The sequence below is a fragment of the Acomys russatus genome, chromosome 9 (assembly GCF_903995435.1).
Source record: "Acomys russatus chromosome 9, mAcoRus1.1, whole genome shotgun sequence".
In the NCBI taxonomy this organism is placed as follows: domain Eukaryota; kingdom Metazoa; phylum Chordata; class Mammalia; order Rodentia; family Muridae; genus Acomys; species Acomys russatus.
In genome coordinates, this window is record NC_067145.1 from 57,920 (window position 1) to 70,883 (window position 12,964).

General features: G+C 47.8%; 1 pseudogene; it reads left to right on the forward strand.

Annotated features, from left to right (window-relative positions):
- The first annotated feature begins 231 nt into the window (after positions 1 to 231).
- Positions 232 to 12,964, forward strand: part of LOC127193562 (zinc finger protein 431-like) — a 73,811-nt pseudogene continuing 61,078 nt past the window's right edge.

Sequence of the window (12,964 nt, forward strand, 5' to 3'; positions counted from 1 at the left end):
TCGGTTCACTTTGCAAATATAGTATGAGTCACACTATAGGAAAATTTATGAATGCAATCATTGTGGTAGAGCTCTGAGTTCTACCATTTCTCTTCCAATATGTGAAAATCCTACATATTAGAAGGATGTTGCAAATGTAGTTCATGTAATCAATGCTCTTCCCATCATAATAATCTTCAAAGATGCAAAACAACCCATAATGAATGAGAACATACCATGAAAGTAAGCAGAGTGAACAGTCTATAATATCTGATTCTTCTTCACAATTGGACCAAAATGTAAAATTAAATCACACAGATAAAAATATTCATCAATGTAATGACTGTGTTAATGTTTTCACTTGTGCCAATTATCTTTGCAGGAATGAAAAAAGTCATAGTGGAGAAAAAAACATCTGAATTTACTCAACATGGTAAATTGTTTGCATATCACAGTCATCCTCAGTGGCATAAAAGTACTCATACTGGAGAGAAAGCAAAGGAAGATATTCAATATGGAGAAGCCATTGCACATCACAGTAGTCTCCAAATACATAAAAGAACACACACTGAACAAAAAACCCATGAATATAACCAATGTGGTACAGCTGGTGCATGCCAAGGTCATCTTCAGAGGGATGAAAGAAATCATATTGGAAAGAAACCATATGAATGTAATCAGTGTGTTAAAGCCATTGTAATGTCAGAGTCATCTTCAAAGACATGAAAGAAATTTTACAAGAGAGAAATCTTATGAATGTAGGCAATATGGTAAAGTCTTTGCAGGTCACAGTTCTCTTCAAAGGCATAAAATAATTCATACAGGAAAGAAACTTTATGAATGTAATCAATGTGGTAAAGCCTTTGCGTGGCACTGTCATCTTCAAAGGCATGAAAAAACTCGTACAGGAGAGAAATCTTATGAATGTAGTCAATGTGGTAAAGCCTTTGCTTGGCACAGTTCCCTTCAAAGGCATGAAAGAATTCATACAGGAGAGAAGCCTTTTGAATGTAATCAATGTGGTAAAGCCTTTGCACGACACTGTCATCTTCAAATACATAGTAGAATTCATACAGGAGAGAAACCTTATGAATGTAATCAGTGTGGTAAAATCTTTTCTCAACCTAGTCTTCTTCAAATGCATGAAGGAATTCATAGAGGAGAGAAATCTTATGAATGTAATCAATGTGGTAAAGCCTTTGCACAGCAATTTCATCTTCAAAGGCATGAAAGAATTCATACAGGAGAGAAACCTTATGAATGTAATCAATGTGGTAAAGCCTTTGCACAGCAATTTCATCTTCAAAGGCATGAAAGAATTCATACAGGAGAGAAACCTTATGAATGTAATCAATGTGGTAAAGCCTTTGCATGGCACTGTCATCTTCAAAGGCATGAAAGAACTCATACAGGAGAGAAACCTTTTGAATGTAATCAATGTGGTAAAGCCTTTGCATGGCACAGTTATCTTCAAAAGCATGAGAGAATTCATACCGGAGAGAAACCTTATGAATGTAATCAATGTGCTAAGGCCTTTGCACGGCACAGTTCTCTTCAAATGCATGATAGAATTCATACCGGAGAGGAACCTTATGAATGTAATCAATGTGGTAAAGCCTTTGCATGGAACTGTTCTCTTCAGATGCATGAAAAACTTCATACAGGAGAGAAGCCTTATGAATGTAATCAATGTGGTAAAGCCTTTTCTCGGCCCAGCAGTCTTCAAAGGCATGAAACTATTCATACGCGATAGAAACTTTATGAATGTAATTTCTGTGTTAAAGCCTTTGGACAGTACAGTTTTCTTCAAAGGCATGAACGAATTTATACTTTCATTCAAACCTTATGAATATTAGTAATTTCATAGTGCTTTTGCACATAACATTGTGTTTCCTAATACATAAAAGTATACATCCTGGAGAGATACCCTATGAATGTAACCAATGTGATAAGACCCTTGTACATCATGGTCATATTGTAATACATAAAAAAAAAAAAAAAAAAAAGAACACACATACTGCAGAGAAACCCTATGAATGTAAGCAATGTGGTTAAACTTGAATGACAGTTATCTTATGAGTCATGGAAATATACAGGAAATAAACAATGTAAGAAGTGGATTTAATATGTTGAAGCTTCGTGCTTGGATCACTCTCTGCCCACTCCTCACCTGCATGGCCTGTCCAGGACACAGACAGTTAACCAACAGATATGAGGTGGGCATGGCCTGCGCCCCACATTAACCACCACCCTGAAGAGGCTTGAGGGACATGCGAGCAGCTTTCATCTTGAACCTCTCTCCATTTACTCTTCTCTGAACTGGCTGATCAGGCACACACAGAAAATCTGCAGATGAAGCCAGTGAGGTATCTGAGTAGCTTTGGGTGTGGCTCTCTTTCCACTGGCTCCTCACCAGCCGAGCCCATTTTGGACACAGACATTAAATCAGCAGAAGTGAGTCAGGCTTGGACCAAAAGCCACATTGTCCACCGTGTGTTCATGTACCAAGGAGGCCTGTTGGGCACCTGGGCAGCTTTCAGATTAGGGATCTCTCAGCTTGCTTCTCACTTACCTGCACCAACTGGGGCAGAGACAGAGAATCCAGCATATCTGAGCTGCTTTTAGGCTCTAACATGAACCATCTGCCATACTAGAGTGGCCTCTGGGGATTCTTAGCAAGCAGCCTTTGTCTTGAAGCTCTCTTTACCTGCTTCCAACCTTGGACGCAGATATTGACTTGATTAGAGGGACCTTCTGTCCTGCTAACAACAGAAACTACCAGATGGCTAGAAGGCAGTGTGACAGGAAACAAACCTTAGAGCCTTCTGACAGGACTGGAAGCCAGAAGTCCTCCCAAAGCTACCCTGGGAAATACTAGCATCCCTGAAATGCAAGAAGATTTCGAATCTGGGGTGCTAAAAATGATAGAAGCCTTGAAGGAGGAAACTAAGTCTCTCAAGGAGATACAGGAAAATACATTGAAACAAGTGAAGGAATGAATGAATCCTATAAAGAATTACAAGAATTTACAATCAAACAGGAAAAAGAAATGAATAAAGCTATTCAAGACTAAAAGAGTGAATTAGAAGCAAGAAAGAAAACACAGTCTGAGGCAATCCTGGAATAGGAAAAGCGAGGGAAGAGAACAGACACTGCTGACACAAGCAACACCCACTGAACACAGGAGATGGAAGAGAGAATCCCAAGTGGAGAAGCTACAGATGGGGTATTTGATATATCAGCCAAAGAAAATGTTAAAAATAAAACATTTCTGAAACAAAACATCCAGGAAATCTTTACAGCCTATAGAGGCCTAACCTAAGAATATTAGGAATGAAAGAAAGAAAAGCCTCCAACCTCCTCAGCCCAGACAATATTCTGAAGAGAATCGTGGAAGAAATTTTCACTAAAATAACGAAAGTGATGTCTGTGAAAATAGAAGAAGCCTACAGAACTCCAATAGTCAAAACACTAATGTGCAGAACACAGGAAGAACAGTAAAAGCTGCAAGAGAAAAAGGCCAAGGCACATAGGAAAGGCAAACCTATCCCAATTACACTGGACTTCTCAACAGACACTATGAAAGCCAGAAGGGTCTGGACCGGTACCAGTAGACCCCAAGAGGCCACAGATGCGACCCAGACTACTCTACCCACCAAAATATCAGTCACCATGGATGAGGACACAAGATATTATACAACAAAACCAAGTTTAAGCAATACCTAGCCACAAGTCCAGCCCTACAGATGATAGTAGTAGGGAAACGCCGAACCCTGGAAAACTCTGTGCTGCAGATATAGTTCAGTGGGTAGAGAGCCTGGGTAGTCTACGCTGGGCTCTGTGGTCACCCAGCACCCCATTCACTGGGCAGAGAGCGTGTTGCTGTAGTCCCAGCACCTGGGCAGTGAAAACAGGAGGATCAGCCTTCAGCTAGTTCAAGGCCAACCTGGCCTATGTGAGACCCTGTCCCAAAAGAAAAGGGAAGCAGGAAGGAAAAAAGATTTGGCTTAGTTGGGTAAACTGGGGTGTCCTTGGGCAAATATCCTAGGTTCAGAGCCCCAGTCTCTCCATCTGTGGGATGGGCGCACTGCCGACTGTGAAGGGAATTACAGGAACTGCCAGAGGTATGTTAGAAATACTCTTGTTGGGGACTGGTGAGATGGCTCAGCAGTTAAGAGCACTGTTTGCTTTTCCTGAGGACCCGGGTTCAATTCCCAGCATCCACATGGCAGCTCACAAGTGGCTGTAACTCCAGTTCCAGGGATTCTGACACCTTCAGACCAATGCACATAGAATAAAATTAAGTTTTTTTTTTTTTTTAAAGAAACATTCTTGTCCATGCGTGGTGTGTAGGAAGTGCAGCGCTCCCCTGTGTGCATCATGCTCTCGCCAGCCTTGTCCTAATGCACCAGGGGCGCATGGGTGTGTGCGCTGAAGTCAGGCCTGCTGTAATGGACAAGTAGCCATACTGAGTGTGTCACCATGGGAGACCATGAGTCAGCTCACATGGTGTCTGTGCTGGGTCAGGTCGAATTCTTGGCCTACCTGTAGGATGGGCTGGGCTTTTCCAAGTTCCCTGCTGGCCTGGAAGCATATCAACGCCAAAGAGGCCTTCCGCTTCCTGGCAGTTTGTGGGCAGCTTATCTGGAGCCTGAGGAATCTGAAAAAACCATCTCAGGTTTAGGCTGAATTCTCCTGAAGAGCTTCTCAAGGCCTCCTGGACTGTGGTGGGGCCTGGGTGGGATGCAGAGGAGAGAGAAGGCGGGTGCTGCAGCCAAGCCACCCCGGAGTGTTCTGATGGGCGCTTTCTGAAGGGAATGTTGTGGGTCTGAGATGGGACCCATTCCTGTGTGTGTGAAGGCGTTTTAAAGCCAGCAGACCGCAGAAATCGTTTAATGACTCCTGATCATCTGCTAAGAGCTCATGCGGACTCGCATGCATGCGTGTTTGTCAAGCCCTTATTTTTTGTTCTGGTGTGTCTGTCTGTCTGTCTGTGTGACCCACCTGTGGGCCTGGAGACCAGACGGTGACCTTGAAGAGGTGTTTCCTTGCACTTTTACATGGGTTCCAGGGACCCAACTCAAGTTGCATAGCAAATGCCCTTACCTGCCGGGTGGCCATCCGGGTGGCCCAGGTCTGCATCTTTGTTTCCTCTGTGATTGCGACCATCTGTCTTCTTCCAAGTCCGATTCTTTGAGGCCTTTGCCTCATGCCAGGGCTCATCCTCCATCTCCTGAGTGTGGTGGCTCCCAGCTACATCTTCGGAGGAACCGAGCAGACTCATAGGGCTCTGTGCTCCTCCACCCTCGCCGGCCAAGTAGGCACAGCGCACGCGCAGCCGAGTCCACCCGGCACGTCCTCCTGGGACAGGAAACACGGGCACTGTGTGCTCTTAATGGGGATTTCAGGGTGGGCGGGGTTGGCATCTTTGAGGAAGTGGTACTTCAACTCAGATTTTAGTCACCAGCCCGAGCCCTTGATAAGGGCATCAGAAGTGAGTGCTAAGGTCAGGGCCAAGGCTCAGTTGGCAGTGTGCTTGCCTACACAGAGCTATCCCCAGCCCTGCATAAACTGGGTGTGGGGGTGCTCACCTCTAATCCCAGCATTCTGCTGGTGGAGGCAGGAAGATCAAAACTTCAGGGACATCCTGAACCCCCTGAGATGCTGTGTCTCGTCAAACAGACAAAGCAGTACCATAAGCGGAGTGTACCTGTATAAAAATCGGAATAAACAGGCACGGTACAGGTCTGTGATGTGGGCAGGGAGATCACGAGTTTCCGGCTGGCTGGGCCACATGGGGAGACGCTTCCTTAACAACCCAATTAATTGATAGGAGTTCCATGGGATTTAATGACCTAGAGTTTAACCAAGGAGGGAAAAGTGGCAGAGGGACAGGCACAGAGCACTTAGCACATGTGGAAATAACGCCCAGCGTCCATGAGCTCATAGAACGCAAACACACTGCAGGAAGGCCTTGTACACATGCATTTAGAAACTCAGTGCAGGCGTCATAAATTAGCTGGGTCCTGCTACTTGGCCCTGGTGTACCGCCTCCCTGGCAGGTCGGCCCGTGGTGTACCGCCTCCCTGGCCACATTCTGGAGTTCACCCTTGCTGCAGCTTAGTGCCTCTATTCCAGAGCCATGGGAGAAGCTGGCCTTGTGTCTTCATCTGCTCCCAATTCCCCTCCTTCCGGCACATGTGTGGGGACCATAGGATGTACAGAGAAGATTCTGAGACTGTTCACAGGGAGGGTGGCATGTGGTCCTGTGGCCAGAGTCCTAGGAGCACAGCTATCCCGGCCCTACCTGTGCGCTTGCTTGGCTCCCTAACAAAGCCAAAGAGTGTGCCTTGCAGCTGGGTGCAGTGGTAAAGGCTGGAGGGTATCACCTCTGTCTCAAAAGAGAGACTGAAGACTGAGACTCTACTTGAGGGCTGTCCCCTACCCTACAGAGACAGCAAGGGAGCCATTCATTGCACTGTAAAACTCAGGGAGCCAGGGTCCCTGTGGTGCTTAGGCAAGCAGGAGTGTGTACAAGGCGCCACGCCACACAGGCCGGGGATGCCCCACCCTGAGTGTACAGGAAGCTACACAGAAAAGGGCACTGTTGCCAGAAGGTGAAGATGCGGTATATTCTTGGCTTACCAGACATGTACACTTTAGTCAAATTCTCCTGTCTCAGCCTTCCATCTCACTGTGTGTGTGTGTGTGTGTGTGTGTATGCACGTGGGTACCTGAATGTGTGTCTGCATGCCTATGTGCGTGCATGTGTGCGTGCACCCCTGCCCAGCCACTACACGAGAGACCAGAAGATGTCACCAGGTCTTAGTGTCTCCATCTTATTTTTTGAGTCAGGGTCTCTCCCTGAACCTGGAGTTCCCCTGTCTGGCTAGGGGAACTCCCGTCACTGAGCCACAGAACATTCTACTGTCCACCTCCCCGGCACTGACATTACAGATGTGTGATGCTCAGCTTGACATGAGCTCTGGGCATAGAACTCAGATCCTCATGCTCGCATGGCAAACACTTTACCAACCGAGCCATCTCCCCGGCCCTTCTCTTTGTAAGCATTGGTAAGATTTGTGATGAATGCCTCTGGATAGTGAGAGCCAGACTGTCCTTACAGGTCAGAAGCCAGCACTAGAGCCCCTGCCTGGAATCCCCAGTGAGGAGCTGGGGTGTGGCTCAGGTTTAGAGCACCTGCCTAGAATCCCCAGTGAGAGGCTGGAGTGTGGCTCAAGTGATAGAGCACCTGCCTAGAATCACCTTGTAAGGGGCTAGGGTGTGGCTCAGTGGTAGTTTGCCTACCCAGCATCCATGAGGCCTTGAGTTCAAATCACACCATTACAACCCCGCCACCCCACACACACATACACAAATCTGTTTCTGTGATCCTTTCTTAACAGCTACAAAAACCTCCCTGGCTCAGCTAATGCCACCCTCAGCTGAGAGCAGAGTGGGCCTCTGTGAGTGGGCTTCACAATGGTGGTAGAGTATCCGCAGGCCACCATGGGTCCAGAGCCACTGGAGGGTGGGCTGGGGGTGGGGCAGGGAGGTGATAGCCTTTCCTGGCAATGTCCACTCAGCCGTACTTGAGCCCCCCGCCACCACCCACCCCCGAGAGTCATTGACTCTCGCTGGCCAGTCTGAGTGTGGTTGGCTTTGGTTCCCTTGTGCTTCTTTGTTGTTATTGTTGTTTTACATTTATTTATTTACTTACTTACTTACTTACTTACTTCATCACTCACTCTTGTGGGGGAGATGGGTGAATGTGTAGTCAGATGACAACGTAATGGGGTCAGTTCTCTCCTTCCACTAGCCTGGGCTACATAATAACTTTGAGGCCAGCCTGTAACTATACAGTAAGACTGTCTCATAGCACACACACACAAAAGAGAAAGCAACAAATATTTAGAAGTCCCTGTTTCCTAGTGGGAGGAGCTAGAAGGCTACAGTTCTGAGATGTGTCAAGGGCTGAGATTGGCTGCTGACTATGACCACAGCTCTGTCACCCTTCTTGCTTGATCCCTCTGAGAACGTGGTAGCTGCTGCTTCTCCACAAGCCTGGGGTCTGCAGGCTTGCCTGTTCCTAAAGACCCTGTATTTGACTTCAACTTCTCTTTCAGTGGGTCCTTGAGTTAGGGATGGAGTATCTAATATAAAGAAATCCATTTGTTTAATGTGTGTATGTATGCCCACACACTTAGGCACATGATATCACAGTGCATGTGTGGCCATGAGAGAACAGCTTGTGGGAGTCAGTGTTCTCCCTCCACCATTGGGTCCCGGGGAATCCTCTACCCTCCAAACCATCTCACTGCACCTCCTTGAACTTCAGAGACATCAGTGCTGCCAGTGCCCAGCTGGGTGGCTTTGTGCTAAGGCAGATGCTCCTGCCTTGCTCCTAGAAGGAGGAAATTGAGGTGGTAGAGCTGCTAAGCTTGCAGTGGGGGAGGTGCAGGTTCCAGGTCACTGTGCACAGGGCAAGGCCACTTTTAACAGACACTGGGCCCTGGAGGAGTTCCAACGCCCACACATAAGCCCACGGTAGGTCCATGGCTTACATTTCTTTTCTATATGTCAATGGTACTTGTAGGATTGTCCCTCATACTCTTTCTGGGTACACGCTCCTGGTTTGTTCATTCGTTCGTTTGTTCCTTCATCTATCCATCCGTTCATCATTGTGTGTTAGGGGGTGAGGGTGGGTGGGTGTGTGTGTACCACGGCACCATGCAGATATCAAGAAAACTTCAGGATTCAGTTTCTTCTTCCACCATGTGTACTAGGGGATTGAACTCAGACCGTCAGGCTTGGTGGCAAGCATCTTTCCCTCCCTGAACTATCTCTTTTGGAATCTAACCTCAAACTCACTGTGTAGCCAAGGATAACCTTGAACTGATCCTCTTGCCTCCGCCTCCCAAATGCTGGGATTACAGGCCTGAGCCACCAGGCTCGATTTGTACAGTGCAGGGCAGGGTGAGGGTGTCGGTGGGATGGGACCCAGGGCTTGATGCACGCCAGGCCAGTACTGCCCCAGCTCATCTACATCCATACTCTGGGCCTTGAACTTGGGATCCTCCTGCCTCCGGCTCTTGAGTTGTTGAGTAGAGAAAATTAACCAGCCTCTACCACCATGTAAAACTGCTGCCAGAGTCCCTGGGTAGACTGCAATCTTGAGAACGTTCTAGTCTGTGGTTTAAATGTGCCCTGCAGTTCAGTTTCTAGCATCGGGGCCTGCTACCCTTTCACTTTGCTGATGTGTCAAGGTGGGGACTTCGCTCTGTTTATGCATCCAAGCACCTTCAGTTCCATTGATGATTAAACCCTGTACAAACAGCTGAGGCAGGATTCCCGACAGGCGCATGGGCGAGGCCGCTGAGGGGCTAGGAGTGCGGCAGGCGCGGCAGGCGGCTCCTTTCCATCTGTTTGGTTTATTTCAGGTGGATGAGAGGTGCTATTTAGAGACAGGCAGGCATGTGCCTTTCATCCGAGCACTGGGAAGGCTGAGGCAGGATGGTCACAGGCACAGTAGTAGCCTGTCTACAGAGTGAGACCCGAGCTCAGAAAACAAAACCTAGTATGTGGGATGGACTTGAGCACGCCAGAGCCCTGGCCCCATCCCCAGCACTGCATTATCAGGTGCCTGTGTAGTAAACCCTTTGCCTGCTATGTCAGTGTCCCAGCCACCCTCCCCATCCCTGAGGACAGAGGGAAGTAACCCTTACACAGCTCATTCTGTCACTTTAAAGGAGTGAAAACAAAGGGTCATTTTGTTTTATTTTATATTTCATTGTACTTCTGTGTGTGTGTGTTTGTGTGTGTGTGTGTGTGTGTGTGTGTGTGTACATGTGAGTATATATGTGAGTGGACATGTCTATGTTGGACCCTAGAGTCCACTTGGGTGGGGGGGTCGTCGCAAGGGACCACTCGAGTATCACAGTGTTGATGCAAAAGCACAAGGTTTATTGCTGACGCGTCAGGGAACCTCAGCACTCGAGAGGCGGAGGAACCCTGAGTTACTGTCACAGGCTGTTTTTAAAGGCTAAAACCGCAAGGTTAGGAGGGGCTGAGTGCCCCGTGTGAGGATTGGCTCTTGGCAGTTGCTAGGGGTACTTGTTTAAATGTTATTGGCTACTGCAGGGGTCATAGGTCTGGGCGGGCTATTCTTGGCAAGGAAGGGTGTTGGGGAATTTAGGGAATTTCCAGATGGGTTTTTCTGAGAATTGTTTATCAAAGTTGGCCGATCTGACTCTGGGAACAAATTCTTTTCTGGGTCACATTCCCAGGCTTGTCTGGGTCATGTTCCCAGGCTTAGGCCAAGAAAGCCTTTCAATCCCCCCTTGAGTTTTAACTGGCCTTAATCTTAAGGCCCAGTCTTGAGGGCTTGGTATTGTTGGGTTAGGATAAGGGCCTGAGTTATATTGAGACGATCTCGAATAAAGGCAAGCAGTTGATTAAGGATACAAGGCCCGAAAGTTAAAAGCAAGAGAAGGATTAAGAGGGGACCAAGAAGGGTGGATACGAGGGTCAACCAGGGGGAGTTATTGAACCATCCCTCGAACTACCCCTGTTGGGCCTCTCGGTCCCTCTTTTGTTTATCCAGGCATTGAGTCTTTGATGACTCCTGAGTGATCAACATAAAAGCAACATTGTTCTTTTAGAGCAGCACATAGCCCTCCTTCTTTTAGAAATAGTAACACAAGACCCCTTCTGTTTTGGAGCACTACCTCTGATAGTGAGATAAGGGATTCTTCTAATCAAGAGATGGACTGTTCTATGGCCCGAAGGTCATCATTCATTGCAATCTGTAGTTGTCCAAACTGTTGGTTCCCATTTATGAGGGCTGCAGTCCCAGTTCCCGCCCTGGCAATTCCTAACCCTAATAAGACTGCGAGAGTTATGGAGATGGGCTCTCTATGCTACCAGGTACTTTCATAACTGGTTTCAAATGTTGGAGAAGACTGGTAATAAATTCTGGGGATCAACTGCACTAGAACACAATAATCAGAGGCTGAAAAAAATAGCAGTGGAGATGCAAGGAGTCAATCGGTGTTGCAAGCCCACCATAGATTGGAAGGGGGAAGAAGGAAATAGTTGTTAGAACTAACAGTCACATTTAGGGTATGGTTACAGAGATGTTGATGGCTGTGGGGGACTCTTCCTATACATGTACCCAAGCCTGAGACTTCAGTCAAGGTGAGCTTTTTGTGTTGGCTCCAATCACAGAAAGAATGATTACTGGTATTAGTAAAGGAGGCAGTAGTGGTGATCCCCTCATAATAAGGTGGGCTTGGATTAAGGCAAAGCCAACAGGACTTGGTAGCCTCAAGGTTAGTAGCATTTAATGCAGTGAATGCTCCTGTAACCAGGTTAAAGAGTCAGTTCCCTGCCTTGGGTAAGGAAACCCCCTGTGTGTCCAGTGAAGTTGGGGCCAACAGGGTCAGAGTATTAGCAGGAACCAGATCAGGAGAGTCTTGTTGGGTTCCTGTATCCGCTATAACGAGGTTAGGGCCTATGGGTACAGGGAGTGGTTGAGATATTATAAGTTTTACCCTAAAGAGGAGGCCATCATCGTACCTTTCTGTGTACATTCGAAGGGCCCATGTGTGTCCTGTGAGCCATCCTCTGCTCTGTTTTCCTTTGGGGCTGAAGTGGACCCAGAGGGGGTGGCACCAATTTTGGCATTGGGCATATAGCTTAGGCCAACTGGGTGAATAGAGGGATTTGTAACCTGGGATGGTGTAATTGGCCTGAACTGTGATGTAATCCCAGGAGGAGGCGGGTTTCCAAGAGGCAGACCCTGAAGTTTCACAACCCCAACTTTTACAGTAGTAGTCCGAGGCTCCTCCACATTTAGACACCAGGTCCCTGGGTTGGTGGAAACCAGGACAGACATAAAAGGTTAATCATCGGAGCCCATACCTTCTTCTCATGGTGCCACATCCGCCCCAGGGACTGAAGTCTCTACCCTCAGGAGACTTTCTTTGGGGTGCCTCCTCTAGGTTTGAGTGTCCCTCTATGTCCCAATTGACAGGGGCTCCCATGGCAATCTTACATAAGTCAGGGTAGAGTGTGGGCCACCATGTCCATGGGGGGGATATGGAGGAAGTCTCCCAAATGGGTTCTCCAATATGTGAAATCACCTGCCATGTCAGGTTTACATGTTGGTGGGGGTTTGGGGGAACGGCATAAGTCATTGACAGTAAGAAGCATAGAATCAACTCCCCAAGCAGGTAAGTCTTATCTTGAGTGGGTACTGTGAGCGGTGAAGTTGCCATCTCATGGCTTCTGGAGTTGGATCTGATGTCATTGGGGCGGCTTTAGAGTGAGAGGCTTGAATCCAGGCAGCTACTCCGTCAACCTTGAGAGCGGTAGGTGTAGTGAGCAGGACAGTGTAAGGCCCCTTCCAACGTGGTTCGAGTCCCTGGGACCAGTGTCGGCAGACGTAGACAGAGTCTCCGACATGGAAGGGATGTCCAGTTGTCTGAGACTGGCCAGGCTTGTAGTGTTTGGCCAGTGGGGCCCAGACTTGGGCGGGGATGGAGGGATCGGAGCACAGTTCTCTCCCTCCTCTCCTGTTGAGTTCCAGGGTGGAAACCAGGCCATCAGCCTTGTATAGCAAGGGTTTTATCCCCCAAGCCAGCTTGAGGGCTCCATTTTGTGGTGAGTGGAGACCACATCCTAGAGGCCAGGTTGACCAGCATTCTCCAGTCTCTGCCTTCTACATGTTGAGATTTCAGGCCCTTGAGCTCTGCGCCAGGCCAGCTGTGGTGTCACCCAGCCAGCTGTGGTGTCACCCAGCCGGCTGTGCAGTTTTCACTAGCAGACCCTATATGCAGCATCCGGAACACTTTCTGACTACACCACTCATTCCCACAGTTCTAATGTCCTATGCACAGTACGGGTTTTTTTTTTTTTTTTTCCCACTTCATCCTACTTGCCTTCCTTGAAGAATCCGATTCCTGCTGCCCGTCTTCTCTGTGGA